This window comes from Equus caballus, chromosome 1 (assembly GCF_041296265.1).
Source record: "Equus caballus isolate H_3958 breed thoroughbred chromosome 1, TB-T2T, whole genome shotgun sequence".
Classification (NCBI taxonomy): Eukaryota; Metazoa; Chordata; class Mammalia; order Perissodactyla; family Equidae; genus Equus; species Equus caballus.
The window spans coordinates 22,558,646-22,585,867 of NC_091684.1; the positions used below are offsets into that span (position 1 = coordinate 22,558,646).

At 42.8% G+C, this 27,222-nt stretch overlaps 1 long non-coding RNA gene across 1 annotated transcript; it reads left to right on the forward strand.

Annotated features, from left to right (window-relative positions):
• The first annotated feature begins 2,335 nt into the window (after positions 1-2,335).
• LOC138923217 (uncharacterized) lies at positions 2,336-27,222 on the forward strand. The gene is made up of 5 exons (XR_011436535.1): positions 2,336-2,564; positions 14,385-14,443; positions 25,234-25,363; positions 25,661-25,882; positions 25,974-27,222. It is a non-coding gene; the product is annotated as an uncharacterized lncRNA (long non-coding RNA).

A 27,222-nucleotide genomic window follows, 5' to 3' on the forward strand; every position in this document is an offset into this window, starting at 1 on the left:
TAATAACCATAAAACAAAGAAAGAAACAAACTAAACAACGCACCTTGGAACCAATTTAATCTAGATCTTCCTGATTAAACCCTTCCTCAAGTGGAAAACTAAAATTGAACATTAAAAAAAAAGATGAGGCCTCAGCGAATTCATCTCAAATGAATCTGAAACATCCTCTTTCCAAGGGGATGGTTGGGGTAAGTTAGTTCAGGAAGAAAGGCGATATAACCTCACGGGAGAATAATCAGCTGTATTTTCACCAAGTTTCTTCATGTTGGAGAAATGATTTAAGGCAGTAATAGTTCTAGGTTGAAATGCAAGTGTATTAAGGCAAAATCAATATTGGCTCATAGCCTTCAAATCTTCTGATTTCTTCTCTCCTATTCCCTTTTTATTTGCTTTTCCAGCCCTATATTTGGATAGGGATCTATTTGGCTTCTGACTTTTTAATCTACTTTTCCTCTCCAGAAGGAACTTTGGCATACTTATCCAGGTGGGAAAGGAGGTTAGTAGGGCGGGAAGAGAAGGCATTAAGCAAACGATCCTGCAAAGCTCTGAAAACTTTCTGCGGAGAGGGGAATGGCTGGCCTGGATTTCACAAAGAGCCCTTGCAATCTGGAGTGAGGAAGAATCTTCACTCTCCTCTCACCTATCCAGAGGCCACAGCCCACCAGATGCTGTTACCTTTATGGAAGGGACAGAGCTAGGTTCCAAGGATGAGCCATTAGTCAAGGGCCATAAAAGGGAGTTTCTGGAATGACATTCCAGGTTCCTTTCATGTCAGACATCACTCTATTCAACTTCGGTGATTGAGGAGGCTGCTCTCCTTCTGTTCCTGCTTGTCTTGGAGTGGCTTTAAGACTATGACTCAGAGAAGTTTGTTATAATTCTGCCTTGAGAAGAGTTTGTGTAAGAGATGTTTTCTTGAACCCCGTTAGAAACATTGATGGGGCATTATTTCTATATTTTCAAGGTAGACCTATTGTAGATATTGGGTCAAATTTTCAGTGATGTTACCATGGTAATAGCAATGAAGAAAATATATATGTTGAAATTAGTACTATTTTTTTTTGCAACAGGCATTGACTATCTGAGTGTTCATTTATTTAGTCATGAACATCTGTTGTCTAATTACATGTATGACCAACAGTGTTACTAAGTCTGAGAGGACTTAGAAATTTGAAGAAATTTTAGCTCTAGTTTTAAAGCAATTTTTTAAAAGAAAAACAGTAATTTAAAACATTTTAAAATTCACCTATTACAGATCTTCATTTGAACTTTTAAAATAGCAGCAGAGGTGCTGTGCTGATGTGCTCGAACAATTCAGAATATTAGATACTGGAGGAGACTTTGTGGTCTAACCAACCCATTCATTTTATTATTTATTTATTTATTTATTTTGAGGAAGATTAGCCTTGAGCTAACTACTGCCAATCCTCCTCTTTTTGCTGAGGAAGATAGCTCCTGAGCTAACATCCACGCCCAACTTCCTCTACTTTATATGTGGGATGCCTACCACAGCATGGTGTGCTAAGCAGTGCCATGTCCACACCAGGGATCAGAACCAGCAAACCCCAGGAACTTAACAGCTGCGCCACCGGGTGGCCCCAACCCATTCATTCTAAAGCTGAGTTCGTTGAGAGCTGGCTTGAGCAAGTATCCTCTACAAACTAATGGGAGAGTATCCAGTACTGGAGTTGAGGCTGGCTAACTTCATTTAGGTTCATTCCAAGACGTTACAAGGCACATACCGAAACCCGAGGCCAATTTGGCTTTAACTATACTTCATTAGCTGTCTGTTTGCAAAAGTGGTTAGACAGTGTATTACTAAAACTCACCCTGTAGACAATGTCGCTGAGGCTTGGGTCACCATGGTAACAGGTAGATTGCTTGAGTTTTTCAGGAACTGAGCGTCCACTCCTTGTCCAGTTCAGGCTGAGACCACCAACTCATCAGCTGAGCCTGCACACAAATGCTCCGTAAGTGACCTGTTTGAGGTCAAGGAGCTAAAAACTCCACCCTCAGATCACAGTAATGCTGCCATTTTGTGAACATACCTTCCACGAAGAGCCCTGAAGCTGTACTACGCTTGCCCAGATCATCAATTACCTCACTTCAGACCTCCAATCATCTATTCCCACACTTCAGACCACCTTGCTCCCTACCCTGTAAACATCCCTGAGTCCCCATTTCCGAGGAGGCAGATCTGAGATCGATTCTCCCTCCTCCTCGCTAGGCTGCCTTGTGATTCAGTCTTTTCTCTTTGTAAACTGCTTGTCTTGGTGATTGGCATAATCATGGGCGGGCAGAACCAACGTGGTTGGGTAGCAACATCAGTGGCTCTGAGCTTGGCAGGTAGGTGAGGACAAGACCAGTGCTGACAGCTACCTCTCCGGGAGATATCTATGTTTCACACTCCGTGTCAGGCACGTTTCTAAGAACCGTGAGCAAAATCCAACTCTGTGCTTCTTCCCAGGGAGCTCCCAGGTTTGTCCTCCAGTCTGCAGGAAGTTTACCGTGTTTGGGGAGACCCAAAATACATGCCCACAAAACATGCAAAAGGCAGCCAATAGGTAAGTGCTCTTTCAAGGAGGGTGAAGTGCGGCATGAGAGAGGAGTGCTTTAGGAAGTCAGAAAAGGGAACATGTATACACCATCAATCAATGATTAACATTATTTTCTGCCCAGGCGGGGACACGCAATCTATGCTCTGGGTCAGGTCAATGTCTCAACGTGCAGAGAGCGCAGGAAACCTGCACCCCAGCGTGTAGTCTCAGGTTTGATTCCACAGTCGGTAGGACTGGAGGAGACCGCCGGCGGAGGCGCCAGCTTGTGCTTGGGATGGGGCCGGGAGGAGCAGAGGCGGTGGCTGCAGTGCATCCAATATGTCCGCAGCCCGCGGGGGCGCGGCGGGAAGGAGGGGCCGCGGAACCCGAGCCCCGCCGCCCCCAGCCCGGTGCTGGGCTCCGCAGGCGGCCGCACCGGACCCTGAGACGCCTTTGCTCTGTGCCAAGCAAGAGGCCGTCTCCGCCCACCGCCTCCGCGGCCCAGCTTGGATGGAGCTGGGGTCCCGAGCGCCTGTCCCCCACGGCCGGCCTGCGGAGAGACCCGCGCCGCCACCTCGGGTCCAGGACTGCCCTCCGCTCCCGCGACGGGAAAAGTTGGCGCTGCCGGCGGCACACCGGCCCGGCTGAGCGCGCTCCTCGCCCGCGTGGGTCTCGGTCCATCACGCCCCGGGCGCCCGCGGCGGCGGCTCCTGCTGTATCCCGCGGTCCCAGGGCTCCGACCCAGTGGGGCTTCCCTCACCAAAGGCCGCAGGGCCGGGCTTCTGCCACTCCTTTAGCCTGTCTTCGGGCGCTGCCTGTAGTGAGGGCGCCAAGGCGGGGACGAGAACTGCGGGTCCCTGAGTGCCTGGCGCTCAACAGCGGAACACGGGCAAAGCCACCCGCCTGGAGCTGGGGGAGCTAAGGCCAATCAAGGTAGCGTTTGCTTTTGACAAGAGGCTCCTTACACATCTAAGTCTTGGTGCGCGGTTCTGGCCCCAACCGCAGGGTGAGGAGAGAAGAAGTGATGGGGTTGGAGCCAGAAGAGTTAAAAGAGAGGAAAGAGATAAAGCCGGCTGAAGGATCACATGGAGAATGTGAGTCGATGGAGCTTCCGGACGCCGGAGGTGCTGTGAACTGGAGCTTTTGTCCATCTTCCACGGAAGTGATATTTCCTTCAGCAAGACACACCTCCATGCCACCCGAAGCCCATCTTCTTTTCTAAACCCCAACCGTGTAAAAACTTCGTAGCGCACGAACGGTGTGACCTGCCCCCCTACTCACAGGGGCGGGTGTGTTGCTGAGGGCCAGGCAAAGACTTGGGAGCAACAGTGTCAGGACTGCGGAGATGAAAGAGTTAATTTCAGCAGGTTGACTTTCCTTCCAGGGACTTTCCCTTCTCTTGCTAGACTTTGAAGTGGGCTCAAGTTAGACAAAAATCGTTTGTGTTTTTAGGTATTTTAGATGGGGAGTCACTCCCTCATCCCTTCCTTCTCCAGAGGGGAGGAGAGTGCCAACAGATGCTCTGGCCTTGGGTATTCCCTGCTTCTGGGCACTCACCACTTACCTTACAGGGAGCGAACTCTGCAGCATCTTCTCATAGCGCTGGAGAAAGCGGTCAGACGTGGAGCTTTCCAGCCTGTGGATGAGCCATTGTTTCTGATGGATCAGTCCTAGGAAGATAGGATATCCCAGTGACAACCCCCGGTTGTCCCCTTTGCCTGGCCTCCTCCAGTGAAGAGCACAAATACAAACATGATCCTCCTCCCCTCTCTATGGAGGGAGGCTGAGTATGAGTGGGCTTTGGTTACACACAGAGCATTGGAAGGAAGTCAGTGATCTGTGGCCTTTTCAGGGGAGTTTGTAGATTTTTGAGAAAATTCTGTATATTTTATTATTATTATTATTTTTGTTGGAGAAGATTTGCCCTGAGCTAACAACTGTGCCAGTCTTCCTCTATTTTGTATGTGGTTCGCTGCCACAGCGTGGCTGCCTACGAGTGGTGTGTGTCCATGCTCAGGAACCAAACCCAGAGCTGCCGAGGAGGAGCATGACAAACTTAACTACTAGGCCACCTGCTGGCTCCAATTCTGCATATTTTAAATCTCAAAGAACTGTTACAATTTAAGCTGGTCCCAGAAACTTTAACTTCCCGGAAGACAAACATCTTGGATGCAATAGCTAAAGACCATCTAAAAATGTTCTCCAGGCTATGAGAACATTAACGCCAAATAAAGGTACCTTTCAATGTGTGTTCGATTGTCATGTAATTTCCAGAAACATTCTCCGAGAGGTGTCACTTTTAGTTGTGGCTCATTGTCAGCTGATAATGAATTTGTGAGCATTTAAAAATAACAATTTCCTTTTTCAGAATCCCTTTGGTGTCCAGGCATAGATTGCATTAAGACAAATCATGATAATAGTAGTTCTTACACTATCAGTTAATTTTGCCTATTTTTGAACTTCAAGTAAATTTGTACTATTTTGAGTACATATAATTTCAAGTAAATATGCAGTCTTTTGCTCAACATCATGTTTGTGGGACTCATCTGCAGCTGTCCTTGTAGCCAGCAAATACTTGCTTACACAATCTTATGAATATCTTAGTTTTGTTTTAACTTACTGGTGTGGTATAATAGAAAAAAATGTCAAACAATGTTTTATCAAACTCCCACTGTGCACTCAGGCTCTGTGCTGAGAACTGGGGAGACATAGATGACAAAGTCAGGGAAGGTGTTCCCTTGGGGTTATCAGTTGAACGAGGGAGTCTTATTAACCAAAGACCATTACCTTGTGATAAATGTTGCAGAACGTATGTGCAAGAGTGATAGGAACACAGAGCATGCTGGGGCTCACATTTTCCAGGGCATTGTCACAGCGGAAGTGAATATCTGCTAGTTCTTGAGGACAATTAACAGTTTAAGTAGAAACTTAGTGGAAACTTGGAGGTCGTTGTAGGGAAACCTGTGTTCAGGTCGGCTGTGTCAACCAGCCTTGAGGTGTGGTCTCTGAATTCAGATTCCTTCTCTGTCATGTTGAGATGTCCTGCACTACCCACCCTCACAGGGGTCTGGTGAGATCCAAGGAGATGTTATGATACACTTCTCATGCTAACAGCGCTGTATAGAGGTAGCTGTCATCCTTAACTGTGAGTGAGTTATCTTATGCTTTTTACAAGATCCCTTGAGAGCCTGGTGGTTTGTGTGAGGAGTAGCTGCAAGAATGAAGAAACCCCCAAGGAAGGGAGATGAATATATAGAACTCAAATATCTCTAATAACACTAATTTGCTGATGTCTGGTTGGAGATGGAGATGACGGAAGCAAACACAGACAAATACTCAAGCAGCAAGGCAGTGTGGTTTGGAGGAAAGAGAATGGGCTTGGTAGTCAAACAGTGAGGGGGCTGAATCCCGACTTCAAGTTCTGCAGCCACTGAATAAGTTAATATTTTGGAGCAGGTCATTGAATCCCTCTGAGCTTTAGAATTCACATCCTGAAATGGAGCTTGTAGTTACTAAACAATTTTTGAAAATCACTTGATATGGTCTTTTACTAGCTTATTTAACAAACAGATACTGAGCGCATCCCTTGTGCTAAGTGTCGTGCTGCCGGGATAAGCAAGGACAAGGCTGCTGCTTTCATGGAGTGTCTTTTGTAGGAACAGAAAATAAGTTAAAGACGAACTTGGGACTCCTTAGTTATTATACAGGTTAATCAGTAGATGTGTTAATAGTGAAGAAAGATGTTGAGAAGATGAAATGAGCTGATGCTGGGTTGATGAGGATAAATAAAAAAGCATGCCAAGGAATTTCCTGCTCATTCATGTTGTATGACACAATGGTAATAATATCAAATCCCTGATGATACTTTTGAGGAAGACTTTTAAATTCCCACTTTAGCTATTTTAATGTTTAGATACAGAATGAGCAGCCCTTGAAAGTGCACACAGCTGAGAATGGTCTCTGTAGCTTGTGGCTGAAAATGTGGCCTTGTCCCGGCTTAACACTGGTACCCTGGCTCCAGTTGCTTTTGGTACTGGTATCAGGAAAGGAATTGGGTTATTGCATGGGAAGTCATCCTTCTATCATCTGGTGCCTTCCAGGAAATAACTGGCTTTGTAAAGAAGCTGTCCTGGTCAGGGAAAAATGCAAGAAGAGCTGTTTCCCTGATGAATTTGTCCTACAAAGATGTCTCAGCAAAGAAAAGGTACCAGTTTTCTGAGGGTAGAATTGTGTCTCATGAATTTGATTAGCCTTTTCATTTTTTGAAAAACTTAAGGTGTAATTGACATATTGTATTAGTTTCAGGTGTACAACTTACTGATCTGATATTTGTATATATCGCAAAATGATCACCATTGTAAGTCTGGTTAACATCTGTCACCATACAGTTATAATTTTTTTTCTTGCAAAGAGAACTTTTAAGATTTTATCTCTTACCAACTTTTAAATATGCAGTACAGTATTAACTGTAGTTGCCATGCTGTACATTACATCCCCATGACTTATTTACTTTATAAGTGGAAATTTGTACTTTTGGACCCCTTTCACCCATTTCGCCCATCTCCCTCCCCCCACCTCTGGCAACCACCAATCTGTTCTCTGTATCTATGAGCTCTTTTTTTTAGATTCTACGTATAAGTGAGATCATATGCTATTTGTTTTTTTCTGTCTGATTTATTTCTCTTATCATAAGGCCCTCAAGGTCTGTCCATGTTGTCACAAGTGACAAGATTCCATTCTTTTCTATGACTGAATAATATTCCATTTTATGTATATACCACAACTTCTTTATCCATTCATCCATCAGTGAACAGAGTTTCTTTCCATGTTTTGGCTATTGTGAATAATACATGCTGCAATGAACATAGGGGTGAATATATCTCTTTGAGTTACTGGTATCATCTTTTTCAGGTAAATACCCAGAAGTGGAGTTGCTGGATCTATTTTTCATTCTTTGAAGAACCTCCATACTGTTTTCCATAGTGGCTGCACTAATTTACATTCCCACCAGCAGTGCACAAGAGTTCCCTTTTCTCAACATCCTCACCAATACCTGTTATTTATTATATTTTTGATAATATGCATTGTAACAGGTGTGAGGTGATATCTCATTGTGGCTTTGATTTGCATTTCCCTGATTAGTGATGTTGAGCATGTTTTCATGGACTTGTTGGCCATATGTATGTCTTCTGTGGAAAAACATCTATTTAGATCCTCTGCCCATTTTTTAATCAAATTGGTTATTTTTTTATATTTAGTTGTACGAGTTCTTTATATATTTTGGGTATTAACCCTTTATTAGATATAGATTTGCACATATTTTCTCCCATTCGGTAGGTTGCCTTTTCATTTTGTTGATGGTTTCCTTTGCTGTGCAGAAGCTTTTTAGTTTGATCTAATCCCACTGGTTTATTTTCACTTTTGTTGCCTTTGGTTTTGGTGTCAAATCCAAAAAATCATCACCAAGATTAATGTCAATTTGCTTACTGCCCATGTTTTCTTCTAGGAATTTTACGGCTTCAGGTCTTACATTTAAGTCTTGAATCCATTTTGAGCTAATATTTGTGTACGGGGTATGTTTCAGTCTGCTGTCTGTGCAGTGCCCTGGGGTGGTAGCCTGCCAAGAACTCTGTCTCCAAGTGTTACAGTCCCTGGGGCCCCGGAACGCAAGCCCGCCTAGCCACCAGAGTCAGGCGATCAAGGAGCATCTTTGGGCAGCAGCCACAAAAATTAGGGCACCAGACACGTGTCAAAGCTCCGCTTGGGAGATACTGGCACTCCAGAGCAGGACAGAGGGAAGCACAAAGACAGCACCCTTTCTCTGAGGTCTCTGGAAAGGATTATAGTCAGCCCTTATATATGTGTTTAATTAGAAGCGTGCCACTGAGGCTGCAGCTAGGATGATAAGTTGATAGGCCTTTTTCACAGAAAGACTGAGCTCCTGGGTCTGTTGCCTCTTGTTGGGCCCTGGATGTGGTAACCAATTAAGAACTCTTTCTCCATTGGTTATAGGCCTGTGGGGCCCCTGAGCATAAGCCCTGCTGGCCTTCAGAGCCAGGAGATGTAGACGTGTCCCATGGCGGCAGCTGTGAATGCTGGGGCGCCAGACACTTGTAAAAGTGGCCCTGCGAGCTCTGGAGGGTGGCCAAGGGAGAGCTTGGAAATGGTGCCCACTGGCTGGAGAGAGAAGAAGAGCGTAGAGATGGCACCGGCAAGGAGAGAGTAAAGAAAGAATGAATGAAAAACCAAAAGAGAAAAGATGGCGCACACCTGCGAGGCAGGAGAGCATAGAGATGATGCCCTCTGGGAAAGAAAAAATAATGATTTAAAAAAAAAAAACCTGGAATGTTTTTTAAAAAGAATGGCCCCCACTGGCTGGAGCATAGAGAGAGAGAGAGCACAAAGATGGCATCCCCCAGTCTCAGCCCTGACAATATGACAAATGTGTGTCATATTGGATGCCTGCCCCTCAGGCCGAGGCTCCGAGTCAAGCAGATGAGCTGCTCCCACACAAAGTCTGGCCCCTCCATTGCCAACTCCATGCTGGGTCCTCAGGCAGTGAGCTCTAGCCCCTAAGAGTAGTTTTTGTCAGATCGCGCCTGTGGGTCTTGGGATGTGAGCCCGTTGGTTTTCAAAGCTAGATGTTTTGAGGGCCGTCTCTCAGCAGCAGGTCGTAAATGTTTGAGGTGCCAGATGTCGGGGCTAAAACCCTCTCTTTCAGGGAGAAGCTCCCAGTTTTGAGTTCCCTCCAGACTGTGGGTCCCTGCTCTGGGATGGGGTTTATGGCAGGATTGTGTCCCAGCCTCTCCACCTGCTTCCAGGTGGGCCTTCTCTTGTTTGCCCGATGTGTAGGAGTGGCTCAGCCAGTTTTTAGTTTTTTTCCAGAGGAAGCTGTTCCATATGTAACTGTAGATTCGGTGTGTTCATGGCGTGAGGTGAGTTCAGGATCCTCTTACTTTCCCATCTTGAGCTGGAGCTGATTTGGCTTAATTTACCTTTATATTGATTCCTTGCTTAAAGCTTGTTAGAAATTTGAATTTGATACTGCCAAGGGAGCCATGGTTTTGGCTGCTCTTGATGGTTGTTTTTCAGGTTCTCCCTCCTTTCCAGTCAGGGCCATCTCCTTCCTTCACCAGCATTTTGGTGATTAGCATCTGAAATGGAGAGACAGTGTGAGAATGTGGGACTTCACTAAGTGGGCTTTGATCGAGACCCCAGTGTATTCTCTGGCAGTGTCAGCCGTGAGGGGATTGAGGGTGTGGCCTCTGAGCTCCAACCGTCTGGGTTAGTATCACACCCCCATCTTTCGCTGGGGCAGGCCCAGGTAAGGCCGGAGGAGCATGGATGGGATCTGGAGTCGGTCAGACAGACCCATGTTCACATCCCAGCCCACTGACAAGCCCAGCTTCCTTGGATAAGCCTTTTTGACTCCTGTGAAGTACAAGGTAGAAGGGCCAGGGAAGGCTTTGTGCAAAAGTTGGGTGTTGACAAAGATGAATACAAGTGAGCAGAGAGGAAAGAGGAAATTCCAACAAAAGGTAGATTTTCAAATGCCGTGTTGGTGGGCTGTGGTGGGATGGATCCAGTCGGCATGAATGCTCTGAGAGGGAGAAAAACAGGCAGGTAAGTTGGTCACTTTAATAGTGAGAATTGAAGTCTAATTTTTGTCTTATTTGCCTTTCTGACATCTGTCTACTGGACTTCTCCCAGGTTCCAGGGGGCATCGGTCATGTGTAGCTTTCTAGTTGGTCGACAGAGCTCAATGCCAGGCAGAGGGAGATGACCCTAGGGAGGCAAAGGAGGAAGACAAGGAAAGTATTTCAGCATGATGACTTGGAATTAGAAGTCTGTGTAATTTTCCATACCTGGAGTTTGAACACTAAAACTCAGACCTGCTAGTTTGCTTAGCTGATAGGATCTACAGAAAAATGTGACTAGACCCAAAGATGGAGGTCTTTTGACTGACATGGTCCAGAGTTTGTTGTCTGGTGGGAAAACTTACCAGCCTTGGTGAAGACTCTGGTGCCTCAGTGTGCATGGAATTGTTTCTGTTCAAAGAACATCGAAGTTTGCCTCCTAAAGAATCATTACGGTGTGAGGGGATTTCTGTAGGTCTTGTGTTGAGAAAACCCTTAGGGACTTGGAAGTTCTGTAGTAATCACTTCCAAACCCAACTTCTACCCCTGGATCTACCGTGATTTGGGTCTCTCTTGCTATGTCAGCAAATGACAGCAGCGGTGTTTTGAAAAGTGAAGGTGGTATATTCAGAAAAGAGTAAAGTTTCTGTCCAGTAGCATGCCAGGCCACCCAGGTTGGGAGCAGTATTACTGAGCCCTCTGACATTGTGTCTACCTAATTGTAGTTTCATACACCAGCTTTGCTGGGACACTGGATGGTGAGATCAAGGAGAAAGGGAGAAGAGGCTGGAAGACTGAAAAAGACAACTTCCCTCTCTTCTAACTCCGTGATCTTTCTCTTCTTCTTGAAAACCATGTTCACAACCAGGATTTGGACAAGAGCTCTGTTTAAAATCACTTTAGTGGAAGCTTTCATTGAAATAATAAAACTTGAATTGGCTGTCTCCACTTTTCATAGTCTCTCTAAATGTCACCAAGTAACGTTATTGTTGCTACATTATGATTTATGGTGCCCATGGCTTTATTTTTAGTTTTGCCTCTGCATGGTTAAATTCTTCATTCTCGTTAAATGGCTAGGTTTAATTGCTCTCTCTCTCCAGCCTGGTTCACACCTTGGTTGGTCTTAAAGAAAGAGACGAGAAAAAAACATTAGTCCTTTAATAAGCAGAACTGTTACCTGTGAGCCGAACTATTGGTAGTATAATCAGGAGATCTCTTCTTGGAAAACAAGTAATAAGTAGACAGCTAGAATCTTGTCCATCTCCCAGAGTAACAGAGATAAGAAAAATGACTTGACAACCATTACCCAAGTGCATTCTGTGGAATATTAGTAGGTCTTACATAAAACAATATATGTATATTTTTGGTGGTGGTGGTTTGGACTACACTGGGTTAGACTGCTTGTTTACTGCATTACTTATCATAGTCTTTAGTATTCTACACTCATTAAGAATTCTCAGATTTGTGTGAAAATATGAACTTTCTTCCCCCCTGGACCATCTTGCCAGACCAGTCTTCTGTGAAATGCAGTTGGAAAGGGATGGATCAGTGGCCTCTTATCATGTTGTGGATTTTAAATTAATGAGAGATGTGGGAAACAGTTCTTACTTTTTTGAGGAAGACATCATGGAGGGCTATCGCTCAGTCTTAAAAATATCACTTTTGCGTCTCTGTCAGAGACATTTTTTGTATGTCTGGATTAATGGACAGACCAAAGGGTGAATGTCCTGTTGAGACATTGTCAGTTGCTGTTCCAGCAGGCAGTCTTTGTCTCTGTTCCCCTTTTCCTTGCTGACACACCATGGTTTTTGTTTTTTATTTTCCTGAGGGGGGAGTGAGGAGTGAGGAGTGGAGTGATGGTAACAACTTTGTTGTCCTTTGCCGGATACAGTCACACACCGCATAATGATGTTTCGGTCAATGAGGGACTGCATATACGACGGTGTTCCCATAAGATTATAATGGAGCTGAAAAATTCCTATCATCTAGCGACATCGTGGCTGTTGTAATTTCAGAGCACAATGCATTACTCACATGTTTGTGGTGATGCTAATGTAAACAAACCTACTGTGATGCCAATTGTATAAAAGTATAGCACATACAATTACCTACAGTATATAGTACTTGATAATGATAATAAATGACTATGTTACTGCTTTATGTATTGTACTATACTTTTAATCATTATTTTAGAGTAAAAAAGTTACAGTAAGTTCAGATTAATTTATTATTGAAGAAAGAAAAATATTTTTTATCAATTTAGTGTCGCCCAAGTGTACAGTCTTTATAAAGTCTATGGTAGTGTCCAGTATTGTCCTAGGACTTCACATTCACCCACCGCTCACTCGCTGACTCACCCAGAACAACTTCCTGTAAGCTCCATTCATGGTAAGTACCCTCTACAGGTGTACCATTTTTTTTTTTTAAAGATTTTATCTTTTTCCTTTTTCTCCCCAAAGCCCCCCAGTACATAGTTGTATATTCTTCGTTGTGGGTCCTTCTAGTTGTGGCATGTGGGATGCCGCCTCAGCGTGGTTTGATGAGCGGTGCCGTGTCCACGCCCAGGATTCAAACCGACGAAACACTGGGCCGCCTGCAGCGGAGCACGTGAACTTAACCGCTCGGTCACGGGGCCAGCCCCTAGATGTACCATTTAAAAAAAATCTTTTAGACCATATTTTTACCGTGTAAGGTAATTACACAAGTATTTACCGTTGTGTTACAATTGCATACAGTATTCAGTTCAGTAACACGCTATTCTGGCTTGTAGCCTAGGAGCAGTAGGCTATAGTGTGTAACCTAGGTGTGTAGTAGGTTGTACCATCTAGGTTTGTGTAAGTAATCTCTAGGATGTTTGCACAATGACAAAATTGCCTAATGATGCATGTCTCAGAATATGTTTCTGTTGTTAAGCAATACATGACTGTATTTACTTTCCCGGCTTCCTTGTAGCTAAAGGAGGCCTGGTACCCTAGTGGCTAATGAGACAAAGAAGAGACCTACTAGGAGCGGGGGATGGGTGGAGGGGAGACTGGCATTTTCTGGATATTTGGAAGTCCACAGTCCCTTGTAGTCCACAGATGTAGAGGAGCCACCCTTGACTTGACCTTAAGACTGGAGACATTTGCTTAGGTTGAAAGCTGGTTTTAATTGTTGATTTCCTTTGAATGAGTTTGGAGCATTGGATGGTGAAGGCACAAACTAAGAGTGAAAAGTCAATACTCTGAGGATGACAGAACAGAAGGACACAAAGAACTTAGACTTCTGGAGATGGGACTGAGCTGCTGCACTGAATTGCCTATCTTCAAATTTCTTAAGTAAACAATGAATGTCTTTATTATTTAAGTCCCTGTTAACAAGTTTTATTATTATTATTAACTTGCTGTCGAACACGTCCTAAGTGATACATGTTTTGTTCCCGGTATGTGCCTTCCTATTATTTTCTTTCTCCCGTGTCTGCTCTTGAGACTTTGGGTAGCTCGACGGAAGCAAGCACCTTTCTTTGAGTGTTTTGAACAGGATCTGAGCATGTTGATAACCTTTTACTGGTTGCAAAACTAATATGTTGGCCTGTTTTAAATGACTTTTTTCTTCTCCTGACTTAGTCAAGTAGGGCAGGTGCTTTATGGAAATATCCCCATGTTCCTCAGTGGCTTGAGAGCTCGGCTTGTGTTTATATATTAAAAAAAGACATACTGTCATGTACAGGTAATAAGTCAGGCCTGTTATTGACTGTACAAAAGTAATTGCTGTTGGATTAACCTGTGAGCTTTCTGGGAGTATTTCAAAGAGGATTTTAGCAGCCAAAGTGAGGGTTGTCAGAGCCTTTGAGGAGCTTGTCACTCGAATTGATAGAGGTCTGTCCTTTTGTCTCTTTGTTGCTGACTTCTGTTCCCAAACAGCTGGGCGGCTTGACTGGTAAGAGGGCTCCCAGGAGCTGGATTCCAGACCCCCTGGGACAGGGAATAAGGGAATGACTATGAGGAATCAAAGGGCCTGCCCAGTGATGTAATTAAGGATTCTGAGAATAAAGAACTGAAATGTGCTGGGTGATAAGGGCATGATATTTTAAGTGCTTTCAGTTTCTAGACTGCTAGTGCACAGTGTCTGGTGTTCTCCTTTCTGCCTTCTAATAAATTTAAACTGTGCTCAGATTCCCAAACCTCAACCTGTCACAGTGTAGCCCTTTCTGATTTTGTGTTTTTCTCAGGGTATTGTCGTCTGGGAGTTTAAGAAATTTGGAAAGTGAGAAACATGGACAGATCACAGGTAAATTTTATCTACCTACCTAATCATTCTACTTATCTACCCTCATACCTTTGTTGCTGTTAATGCCAGCCGGTTGACTCCTAGCGACGCTGTGTACAGCAGAGCAGAACCCCTCAAAGTCTTTTTGTGCAACCTTCTCACCTTCAGGTGCTGTATCAGCCAGCGCTCTGCTGCTATTCATAGGGTTTCCATGGGTAATTTTTTCCAAGTGGGTGGCCAGGTCCTTCTTCCTAATCTGTCTTAGTTTGAAAGCTCTGTGAAACCTGTCCACCACGGGTGACCTGCTGGTATTTGAAATACCAGTGGCATAACTTTCAGCATCACGGCAACATAGCAACACGCAGCCACCACTGTATGACAACTGACGGATGGGTGGTGTGGTTCCCTGACCAGGAAATGAACCTGGGCTGTGGTGGTGAGGGCACTGAATCTTAACCACTAGACCACCAGGGCTGGCTATCTATTTATCTACATGCATACTTACATATCTGCCCAACCTGCTTAACACTCTTAAACTACTTATCTTGCCTAATCTGCTTTCTTACCATATACGTACCAGCTTACCCATCTACCTATCTTTTTGAATCATAAAGAGGACCTGTGAATGAAACTCTTTCCTGGGGCCGGCCCAGTGGTGCAGCTGTTGGGTTCACACATTTCACTTCAGTGGCCCGGAGTTAGCAAGTTCTGATCCCAGGTGTGAAGCTATGTATTGCTTGTCAAGCCATATTGTGGCAGCCATCCCACATATAAAGTAGAGGAAGATGGGCACGGATGTTAGCTCAGGGCCAGTCTTCCTCAGCAAAAAGAGGAGGATTGGTGGCAGATACTAGCTCGGGGCTACTCTGCCTCAAAGAAGAAAAAAAGAAAAAAAATTCTTTCCCCATTTTATGATTTTGCTTACTGTTACTTTGACCTTGAATTGAATGGCGTTAGGCATGTTCATGGACTGTTTTTGTTGTTGTTGTTGTTATGGTTCTATTTAGGAAGCAGCCTTTATGTGATACTCATGGGGATGATAAGCAGATGTGGCTTTGCTAAATTCTTTAATAGATGATGGTGATACTGAAACTGATTATGAAGACATTGAAGGAATTATCTCTGAGTTTGTGGGAGATTTTTAAGTTGGCTCCATACAGAATGATTCGTTTATTTATTTCTCTTAAATTTATGCATTTTCCCTCCATCCCTGATGTTTTCCTTCTATTACTCATCAAGTTCATTAAGTGCCAATATGTACTTTAACTTATGCCAGGTGAAATAATAAAAGGCATTTGGATTCAGAGAAATGAAGTTACAGTTCCTGATGATAGAAACTTGATCTTTGTCTCAACAAAAGGAAGAAATTTCTAACACATTGTACTGGGTTGAAGAGTGTGCCCCAAACTTCATATCTACTTAGAACCTGTGAATGTGACCTCATTTGGAAATAGAGTCTTTGCAGATGTAATCAAGTTAAGATGAAGCCATCCACATTAGAGGGTAATTTGGACATGGACACAGAGGGAAGAAGGCTGTGTGACAACAGAACAGAGATTGGAGTGGTCCAGCTGCAAGCCAAGGAGTGCTGACGATTGCCAGCAGCCGCTAGAAGCTAGGAAGACGCGAGAGAGGAGTCTTCCCTGGAACCTGGAGAGGGAGCATGGCCCTGCCTGCAGCTGAATTTCGAGCTTCAGTGCCACAGACTGTGAGAGAATAAATTTCTACTGTTTGCAGCCATCCAGTTTGTGGTAGTTAGTTACGGCTGCCCTAGGAAACTAGTGCCAATATTTGGAGTTTTAATAGGACATTTAATTCAGGAACATAAAACATTAGGAAAAAAGAGACAAAAATCACCCAAGCTTCTATGTGTGAATCCAATCTCTTTCAATCCTTCCGTAATGTAAATATTTACTGGTTGTAGACAGAGTGTAATATTTTTTGTTTGTTTCTGTTAGACATTTATCATTATTATTATTATTATTTTTTTTAGGAAGATTAGCCCTGAGCTAACTGCTGCCAATCCTCCTCTTTTTGCTGAGGAAGGCTGGCCCTGAGCTAACATCTGTGTCCAACTTCCTCTACTTTATACGTGGGATGCCTACCACAGCTTGGCTTGCCAAGCAGTGCCGTGTCCGCACTCGGGATCCGAACCAGCGAACCTCGGGCCGCTGAGAAGCAGAATGTGCGAACTTAACCACTGTGCCACTGGGCTGGCCCTATCATTATCTTTTGACCATTTAGCATTTGTATCTTTTTTGGCAAAAGTATTTGGGGGATCTTCCAAGCACACTTGCAAATGCCGGGGCCTCACTTTCCCAACATCCCCTAAAGCTCATGAATAGTCAGATACACCCCCTTTACACCTGAATGAAAAGCTGCTCACAGGAAGGTGCCGGGACTGCACAGGAGACAGCGATGTTTGGGGCCAGCTACACCCAAGTTCAGAGGTGATGGGGTTGGTGACTTCAGGCCCAAACGCCTCAGCCTGCAGAACTGGCAGCCTCAGCGCCAGAGCCTGGTTTTCTGGGTCGCAGTGAATTACCTAATGTTGTTTTAATATAACTTTTGGGGTAAAACTAACAAGAGTGAATTCTGAATGCTTATAAGAAAAATTCTGGCTGATACAGCATCCTGCTTTTTTAATTTAGCATTGTATCATAAGCAAACTCTATAATGTTACATATCTCTGACCATCCTTTAAAATTGCTGGATAACATTCAATTGTGCTGGTGTATAATGATAGATGTAGTAATTCTCCTGCTAGAACAGTGGGTCATTTCAAAGGAAAACTGCAATGGATGTATTTGTGTGTATAATTTGCTTTTCCCTTGTATTATTTTTTAATGAAAATTTCAAGAAATACGTACACTGGGTCAAAGAGTGTGAACTCTATATCACTTGCTTTCCTGAAAAGTAGTCACGATTTGTACTGCTGCCAGCAGTGTAGGAAAGTGCTAATTTTACTGCATCTTTGTTTACACAGGGGGGTATTTCTACAATCTTGCTGGGTGGAAAACAGTAACTAGATGTTTTAATTTTCCCTGATCTGATTACTAGTGAGAACAACACATAGTTCCCTTCTTTTATTTACTGATTGGGTAAAATGATTTTTCTATTTTTCTATTTTTTTTTTTACTTTTTATTAACCAGGCAGGAACCTAAAATAGACACGTAGAAGCTTGGGATAAGCAGGGTAAGCATGTTAACAAGGTTACAAGTCCAAAATCACTACACCCATTTGAGCAGACTGGGCAACTTGATGAGGTGGTGATGAGGGTGGGGGATTCAAGAGGTACAGATGCAGTAAAGTCTTTCAATCCTGAGATTTTTTTATTTTTCTTGGGGAAAAAGAAATGCAGAAGCATGCTGTGCCTGCAAGTGCCAAGTTCACAGTGACAGAATCACCAAGGAAAAATTCTTTCTCTTTCTGGTTTTGCTCCAGTGTTCTCATTTCTTTTCGTGTACATTTTATATTTCCCATCCTAGGAAATGAAATCTTAGTGACATTTCTTTAGTGGTCACTTTCTGATTAGCACCTTTTAAGAACTGCTGAGTTTTCACCTGTCGTTTTCTTTCCTTCCTCTCCAGGGTTTTAAGGTACAATCTTGTATCTTGTGGTTTCTTGAAGCTGATTTCTCACCAGTGGGTGGCAGCCTATTGCTTTCAAGAGGGGCAGCTGCAAGGATTTGCGTGTAGAGGACGGGGTGGGGGGCGTGTGGTGTGTAAGAGATAACTGGAGCTCTCCGGCAGGGAAACGGCTGTTGAACGCACTTGATAGCAGCGTCGGTTTGGCAGTTTGCTTGACCAATTTCAGATAAAGACTGATTTAAAAAACTCCTGGTGCATAAGCTTTAGCATTATTCCTGGGAAGTTTTGGGATGCACCCTACAGAGAAAAAAAATGTACGTTTGACATATATTTTTTTTCTGCTTCCAGACTCTCATGGAGAGATTTGATTTCATCAGAGAATACGGGCACCTGGCTCTCCCCTCACCCCCAGGAGTCCATCGCCCTGAGTCAGAGGATAATAAACCGATAATCTCAAACTCCTCTTGTCAAGGATAAGGTTTACATAATGCTTGTGACCGTTTCACTCATGTTCTAAATTTTGGGGCTGAGAGAAATGAAAGGGAGGAGTTTGTCTTAATTTCCAGAAGAAAAGAAATTCTGATCATTTTATAGAAGTTTGGGTGATTTGGGGAAGCAGAAACCCCATACACCGGTTAGTGAGGTCAAGAAGTTTGTCTTTGCATCTCCAAACAGCTTGGCTCAAGCCATTCTAGAGGGAGGCCAGGAGCCTGAGAGCATGGAAAGAGCAGCAGATGATGAGTAAATAAGCCGGGGTTCTTGATCCCGGTATCACCAGTTAGCCGAGGGACTGGATGCATTCCTTCCTGTCTCTGGGCAAAAGCTTTTCAACTACGAAATGAGAGGGCTCCAGGGCCAATCCCAGCTCTAAAATTCTGTGAGGCTTCCATCTTTCCTGTCTTAAACTTCTCTAGGCAATCCAGTCCCTTGACTTTTAAAATTAATCTTTCCTTAAACTGGGCTCAGGCTACACAATGAGTTGCATATTTTCTTCACATTTCTCTGACTGGGAACTTCAGCACATCCCTTATCTTGATCCTTTTCCATGAGCATTTTGCTGGACAGGAGCGTTCTTCTGGTGAGAAAGTCAGTGGCCTCAGGGAGTGTTCTCATTGACTTTTTGTGCTTCCTTTAATTGGCTGAGAGTCCTCTGAATTGCCTGCTTAGTCCATTGGATCACTAAAGAGTGATTCATTCATTCAATCACTCATTCAACAAATATTCACTGAGCGCCTACTGAGTTCCTAGTACTCTGCTGGGTGCAGTAGTGCTGCCCAGGGACTATTTGAGAATCTCCCTTTCTTTTGCCTAACTACAAGTCTGTCTACTCACCTCAATGATCTCCATGGGGGGAAGATCCTCGGATTCTCAGAACTTCTCCAGAGGCAGCAGTTTCAAGTAGGGGAAGAGCCTGTCCCTCCATTGAACCTTCCCTGTGGGGCTCACAACTTAGTTAAGCAGGACATAACATCAGCAGGCACCCTGCTCTGAAGGTGAGTGGGCTGAATCCTGGGCAAGGGGAGCCTTTTTCTAATTTGTACAAAAGCATCTTATGGGATGTGGTGGCTCCGCTTCCCAGGGTCTCAGCATCTGAGATTTTATTTCCTTCTCTTTCTTTCTTAGATTCTTTCTCATTTTCATCTTTCGATGCCCACTCCCACACATGAGAGATTTTGTCCCATTCTGGACCCCTCCACTTTCAAATTTTTTCCTTGGTAAAGAATGCTCAAAATGTATTTAAATTTTTATGAAGCTCTTGGTTTATTATACTAATAAATCCTCTTTTGGTTTGTGAAACATTTGCAGTAAATGTGATGCGTTTATATGGAAATCAAGGTAGCACTACATCTTTTTAATTAGACAGACATATATGTACAAGGAAACAAATGTCTGCTGGATGGAGGAAGGATCGGGCTTGGAGGAGAGAGTTTCTCCTCTGTCTTCATAGGTTACTGTGGACAGTGTTGATGCACAAGGTCCACCGTGGCGGAGTGCCTCCCTCCACAGAAAGAAAGGGGAGGGGTTCGTCCTTTTCTGTACCTGGTAATTTATTCAAAATTTGCGGCCTCTCCCGCTGATATTATTGATGTCACAGGCAAGGAAAGCAGTTTGCAGCTTCCTATGGAGCATGGCAGAGGCCCATCATTTGCCTGATACAGTCGTTCTCAGCCATGGCTGCATATTAGAACTGCCTGGGTGCTTTACAAAGCTCTTGTATTTAGTCTCCACTACAGAGTAATACGTGATAATTGTAATCTTTGAAAATGGGGTTTGGGCATCAGTATTTCTTCAAAAGCTCCCCAGAGTCTGTGCGGAGACATCGAGATTCAGTGGCCTGTATTTTGCAAGGGTTAGTGTGACAACAACGCAGAGTAACTTAAGAGCATTGATGGGCCAAATTGGAGTCATTCAGTTCTGTCCTTTGTCACACAAATACACATACATATGGCTTATTTGGTATGGGATACAAAAGAGGAATTTCACTGACAGACACAGCACAGAGAGAACATAGACACACACACAACCCCCAGTGAGAGACTCACACATCACAGACAGAGGCATATGTACACACACACACACACACACACACACGGTTAAGAGACCATGGCTCCTGACACACATTTAGACACATATCCCAGTTCAGATGCATAATCCTAGGACTTCATTGTAAAAAGTACCCAGACTCAGACACACACACACATTTCACAATACAGACACAGAGACACATGCACACAGGCACAGACAGACATATAGTTTCATGGTGGACACACAGTTACACATAGAAAGAGACACACATACAAAGAGCTCACATTTATAGACGTAGATCCAGATACACGGAGATGCACAGACGTTGACACACAGAGACCTATATCAGAGATGTGGAGGGGCACATGGAGCACGTTCAGACACCCTGCACGAAGAGACACATGCTCAGAAATGCACTCGGTAACTTTTAGGACTTTGTGTGCAAGATCTTGAAGCACACTGAGGAATCACTGGCTTCTTTTCCTCAGAGAGAATTTGCCTATGTCTATTTCCAGGTGGATGTGGGGAAAGATGATAAAGTTGTGTAGCTTCAGAGGAGGGAACACACTAGTTTTCCACAGAAATAGATCCTATTGAGAAGTTTTCCTTCTTGTGAGCCTGCAGTCTTGGGGAAGGAACAACAACATAATGACGAAACTGTCACTTTATTTGGGGTGCTGACAGCCCTGGAGATTAGAACAAAAGATCCTACTGATCAGGGTCTACTGATTTCTCTTATACCTATGAACTCAAGCATACCATTTGTAGTGAGCATTACAGGTATAATGTCGTTTTATCTTCAGAACAACCTAGTGGGCTAAGTTCTATTATTCTTCCTCATTTTGTAGGTGTGGAAACTCAGGAACAGAGAGGTTAGGGAAGTAACCTTCTCTGGGTCACCCAGCAGTAGATTCGGATTCATATCTGACTTGAGTCTGTGCTCTTCACCACCCCTGACACTGCTCCTTCTCTCACTGAGAGGGAGTTGCATTCCTACTGTTCTTTCAGATGAGAAGACAGAGGGTCAGAGAGGCTAAGCACCTCAGCCAGGCTCCTCAAAGATAAACTCAAACCTTGAATCTGAGTGTCTGGTTCCTGGTCCAAGCCTGCCTCCGCTACAGAGATGGACGTTCGGTTTACTCCTTAGGCTGTAGGTGAACTTGATAGTGTGGGGTGGTGATTCTGAGGGTCAGGACACAACGCTACGAACAAACAACAGTGGCCATGCCATGACTTTCCTCAGAGTCAGGATTTTATTCTCCTAAAAGACAAAGAAGTTGGAGGCTTTTTCTACTTCCATCTGCTCTTTTTTGCCTCTGAGAAATGGGCATCTGCTCTTTGTGATACATAGACCACTGGTACTTAAAAACTCTTGAATTTGATTGTGCCCTGGCAGAGTGTCCAGAATGTGTGTCCTGGCAGTTCATTCCTGGGGAGGGATGACCTCGACTTTGGGAGGATCTATTTTCTGTGCATGTGTGTCTCACTGCAATGACAAATGCTCACTGGATGGCAGCCATCTGGGTCATACTGCCTCACTGTGGGATCTGCTCCAGTCCTCTCCGTAGCACTTACTATGGAGAGGACTGTGGCTCAGGGTGTGCATGTGATGTCTCCTGTCAGTCAACAGTCAATCTAGGGTTTATGGAGCATTTATCATAGGCTTCTCCCTGTAACGGTTTCTATGGTGGTTACAAAGTGGGTTGCTGTACTTAGGGGGTTTATGATTTAACTGAAGAGACAATTAAACTGGTCAACAAATTAGAAACAATTAAACCAGAGGTTAGAGATTGGAAGTGGGATGACAGACCAGAAGATAGCCCCTTTCCCCTGCAAAAATCAAATTCCCATAATGCTTTAAAAGTATCTTTAAATGAGTTGGAAATATTTAAATACCATAATATTTCACATAAAAAATTTGGATTCCTAGGTTCTCTTGGAAAAAAAAAAAGTAGATCTGGCAACTCTGAACTTGTGTATTATTACAGAAATAATTGACTAGAGCTGAGTAGCTACTGCTTTTGAGATAAGACACATGCTAGTCCATTCCCCACTCTCTTTCTAGTCTTCCGTTCTGCCCTCTTTTTGCACTGAGATTACCTGTCTGGATGCTGCAGCTGCCTACTTCACTCCCACGCCTAGGCATAAATTAATATCAAAGCTTGGTGATACATGTCATAGGAAGGTGAGGAGGGAAACTCACTGAGGGCTGGAATAGTCAAGGGAAGCTTCGTGAAGGAAGTGGTAACTGAGCTGAACTATAAAAAGTCAAGATTCAGGTAAGGGGATGGAGTGTTGAATGTACGTGTGTGGAGGGTACTCAAAAGACGGGCAAAAGCTGAGTGCAAAGTTCAATTCTGAGTGGAGTAAAGCCCTAAATGCAAAAAGCAAAATCTGTGAACATTTAGAAGAAAATGAAGAGACTATTTATTTTATCAGAACTGGGAAGAATTTATTTTAATGACCTAAAAAGCCCAAACTATAATTGAAAACATTCAGAAGTTTGACTTCACTAAGTTATAAAAAAACCTTTTTATCTAAAAATGTAGAAAATAAAGTCAAAAGGCAAGCTGAAGACAGGGAGAATATCTGTAATGTATAAAATAGAGGATACATATTCAGAATTCATTCAATAAAAACTCCCACAGATCAACAAGGAAAAGACAAATAACTCAATGGAAAAATGTATAAAATACGTGAACATTCCACTGACAGAAAGGAAACACAATGGCCAATAAATAAGGAAAAGATGCTCAGCTTCAAAAATTTCATCTGGGAAATGCAGAGTAAAACAAATATGATATTTCATAAATAAATTGGCACAAATTTTAAAATGTGACAAAGGGTTGATAAGGATGCTGAAGTTGGAGCTTTCACATACGGCCTATGGGAGAGGACTTGGTACAAAACCTGAGGAGAATATGCCTTGTATTAAGTTCTTGTTAAAATGTATAACAACAACATGAAGGAGTAAGGAAGGAACGGAAGGATAGCGTTCTAATGTTCTTATGTTATACATGAAGGGGTATAATATTATTTGAAGACAGACTGTGATAAGTTAAAGATGCATATTTTAACCACAGAGCAACCACTAACAAAACAAAACAAGGAAGTATAATTAAGGAACCAAAGTGGAGCTACAATGAAATGTAATAACATTCTATTAATCCAAAAGTAGGCAGGACAAGAGAGGCAAGGAAAAGGTTAGATGTATGGAAAATAAAAAGCAAGATAGTAGATTTAAACATAATACTGATAACTAAGTGATCTAAATGCACAATTAAAAGTGGAGATGTAAAACTGGTTTTAAAAAGATCTGGTTATATTGAATTTACAAGATACACATTATAAATAAAAATATACATTTAATGAAAAGGACTGAAAATATATTTAGTACAGTGAGTAATCATGAGAGAACTAGAGTAGCTGTGTAATATCAGAGAAATAGTCTTCATAACTAAGGATTAGGAGGGTTTCCAGGGATAAAGAGGAAAATTTTGTAGTGAAGAAAGGGTCAATTCATCAACAAAACGTAGCAGTCCTAAACACGTACGCACAATAACATAATTTCAAAATGCCTAAAGGAAAGTTTGGCATTGCTGAAAGGCGGAATAGATAAACCTATAATTATGATTGGAGATTTCAAAACATTACTCTAAAATTCAATTTAATAATTGGTACAGAAAAGCAGTAATAAGATAGAAGACTTGAACAGCGCTATTAACCAACTCGAACTAATTGATGTTTATAGAATACGGCAGTCAATAACAGCAGAAAACAATCCTTTCAAGTGCACGTGGAACACTTACGAGGACCACATGCTGAGCCATAAAACAAATTTCAGTAAATTATGAAGATTGAAGTCACACAGAGTATGTTCTGTGGCCACAACAGAGGTAAATTAGAAACCGATAATAGGAAGATATCTTGGAAATCCCTGAAACTTGGAATTAAGTAACATACTTCTAAATAATGGATCTAGGAAGAAATCACCAGAGAAAATAGTTTTAACTGAATGAAAACGAAACAAACTTCAAAATTTGTGGGATGCAGCTAATGTGGTGATTGTGGGGAATATATACATATTCATAGGTGCATAGACTGAAAACTTACAAGAATTATATTACAATGTTAACCATCAGGTCCAGGGGATGAGATTAGAGGGCAATTACAATGCATGCCTTGAAACTTTCTATAATTCTTAGTTCTCCGCAAAGAACTCACATTATCTTAATATTCCGAGAAAAATGCTATTAATAAAAAACTGAGATTCATAGCTATTGTGTAACTTTCCCAGTCTCAAACAGCTGGCCAAGGATTTGAACTCAGCTGTGTTTCAGTTAGGAGACCCTTGGCTTTACCACTATGCTCTGCTGTTTCCCTGTCATAATCTCTGGAGAAACACCTGTCTTAGTTAAGCACACCACTTGTACCCAAGTTCTGTCTTCAAGCACTCAAATTTCTTATCTCTTGTCCATCCACTATGGGCAGGGAACCTGAGAGTAATGTTCTCCTATCTTAGAACTAGTGTTCATGTTCCACGTCTTTTGGGCATTCACGAACGTTTTAATACTTCTGGATGTGGGAGCCTCAAGTGATTCTTACTAACAAAACTCGTTCAACGTAACGTAACTGTGTTAGAAGAGTTCAGAGGGTGGATCCGTTCTCTACATGAACTCCACTGAATCTTTCAGCAGAAACCAAGTTGCTGTGATGGCAAAGACCAAGGGGGAGGATCCATCAAATCCATCTGAAGAGATCCTTGGAGCTGTCCTGATTCCAATTCTTCCTATGACCTGGTTACTCAACTATTTCTTGAATTTGGTGAGATACCCTGGTATCTTTTCCCTGTTAGTTTTTGTTACTCTAGATGAAAGGAACCTAATATCCTTAATCCAGCTTACCCACGTATGAAGTAGCTATTGGGGATTCAAACAGAGATTGCTTGAACTCCAGGACAAGCAACTGTTTATATTCATGTTCAAATAGCAAAGATAATAATCACTGCCCAAGAAGAAATTGTAATCTGTAGACACTTGTTTTGAAGAATGAAATGGACATTTGGGTAACTTTTCCTCGTTCACGTTTGATTGATTTAAATTGCTTTTGCTTTTTTTCTAGATCACATTTGGCTTATTTTTAATGGATAAAAGAGACATCTTACTCATTTAGGAACTTTTCCTTCTCCCTCCTCCACTTCCCAATTGCTCATTTCCTGGTTCAAGAGCTTTCTGGAGTTTCCTTGACAAGAATTCCAGTTTTCAGAGTTTTTCTAGTAAGATCAAAATACAAATAACAGGATGAGAAGGGGAATGTGCTTGTTCCTCCCTGTTCCCTCATAAGGTATGGAGCTGGCTCTCAAACCCAATGAGTTTCACGGCGTTCAGGGATTATATGGAGACGACTGACAACAGTGGGCTTTTCTCTATTCCAGAAGATCGTGTTACTCTGGGAATTCAAACCGCGGATCCAAGCTCCCCTGCAAACACCTGCTGTTCATTGATAGCACGGTCAGCTGCTTATTTCAGCTCTTTGCTCTGTTGTGAAAGCGTCTGTGTAGCTGCCTTCCTGAAGCTGATTATTCTGAAACGACAGGTTGGAAGCATAGGCCAAATAAAGTAGGTTTGTTGAAAGCTACAAGGTAATTTGATGATTTTCCCGCTCTTGAATGAACTTTCTGATGCCTTCACCTTTTTACAGTCTGAAGCATATCAGTTCATTACATTTGGTAAAAATACATATTAATATGTTCAGTAAGTAACTTGGGAAGAAATGTGTTTATCTTATTTCACGAAAAGCTGATCGGCGTGCATTTCCTAATCTGAAGAATTTACTTAGAGGAGGGTGATTATGATCATACAACTTGGATTGCCTCTGTCAGAGGTACATTTGCAGTGCTTCCTGGAGAAGTGATTATTTTTAATATATCCATATCCTTTGCCTTGTTCACTTAGTAGCTCCTTGAGTTATTGATTTCATCATTTAATCTGAAGTGGTGTCATCAGGGCCAGCTTCATGGGCATGCCACCTGTGCAGTTACTCAGGAGGGCCCCACACTTGGTTTAATACTCTGCAATTTCTTTCTTGAAATCCTTAACACATTGTGAACAAGGAGCTCTGAATTTTCATTTTGCATTGGTCCCCACAGATGTGTAGCTGATCCTGGGTGTCAATGAGCTGCAAGGACATTGGAGTGGGCCAGAGTCGAGTAATGAAATGAGCATGGAGCTTGGTCACTGGGTAGCTGTGTGACCTGCAATAAGTTTGGTCCTTGGTTTTCTCAACAGGAAATAAATAAAATAACTACCCCTACTTACTCCCAAATTCTCGTGATGCTCTAATGACATGATGCTTATGAGGATACAGTGTAAGCTCTTATGAATAGTATGTATGTATGAGTATTACTCATTCGCTTACTTTTTCTTAGACCTGAAGTCAAGTCATGACTTTGGAACAAGTTGGTTAACATTAAAGTCTTTGTGGCTGGGAAACATCCATTGTAGGGCAAATTGTTTCATCCTACCTTGCATGCTAAAAATTTCAGTTACTGAACTATCTTAATATGTACATTCTTTAGCATTTGGGCCATATAATGGCTACTGTTTTAGTTCATATCTCCTCCTTGGCTGTACAATACATCACCTGACATCCTAAAAAAAGTATTAAAGGCCAGACCTCAATAG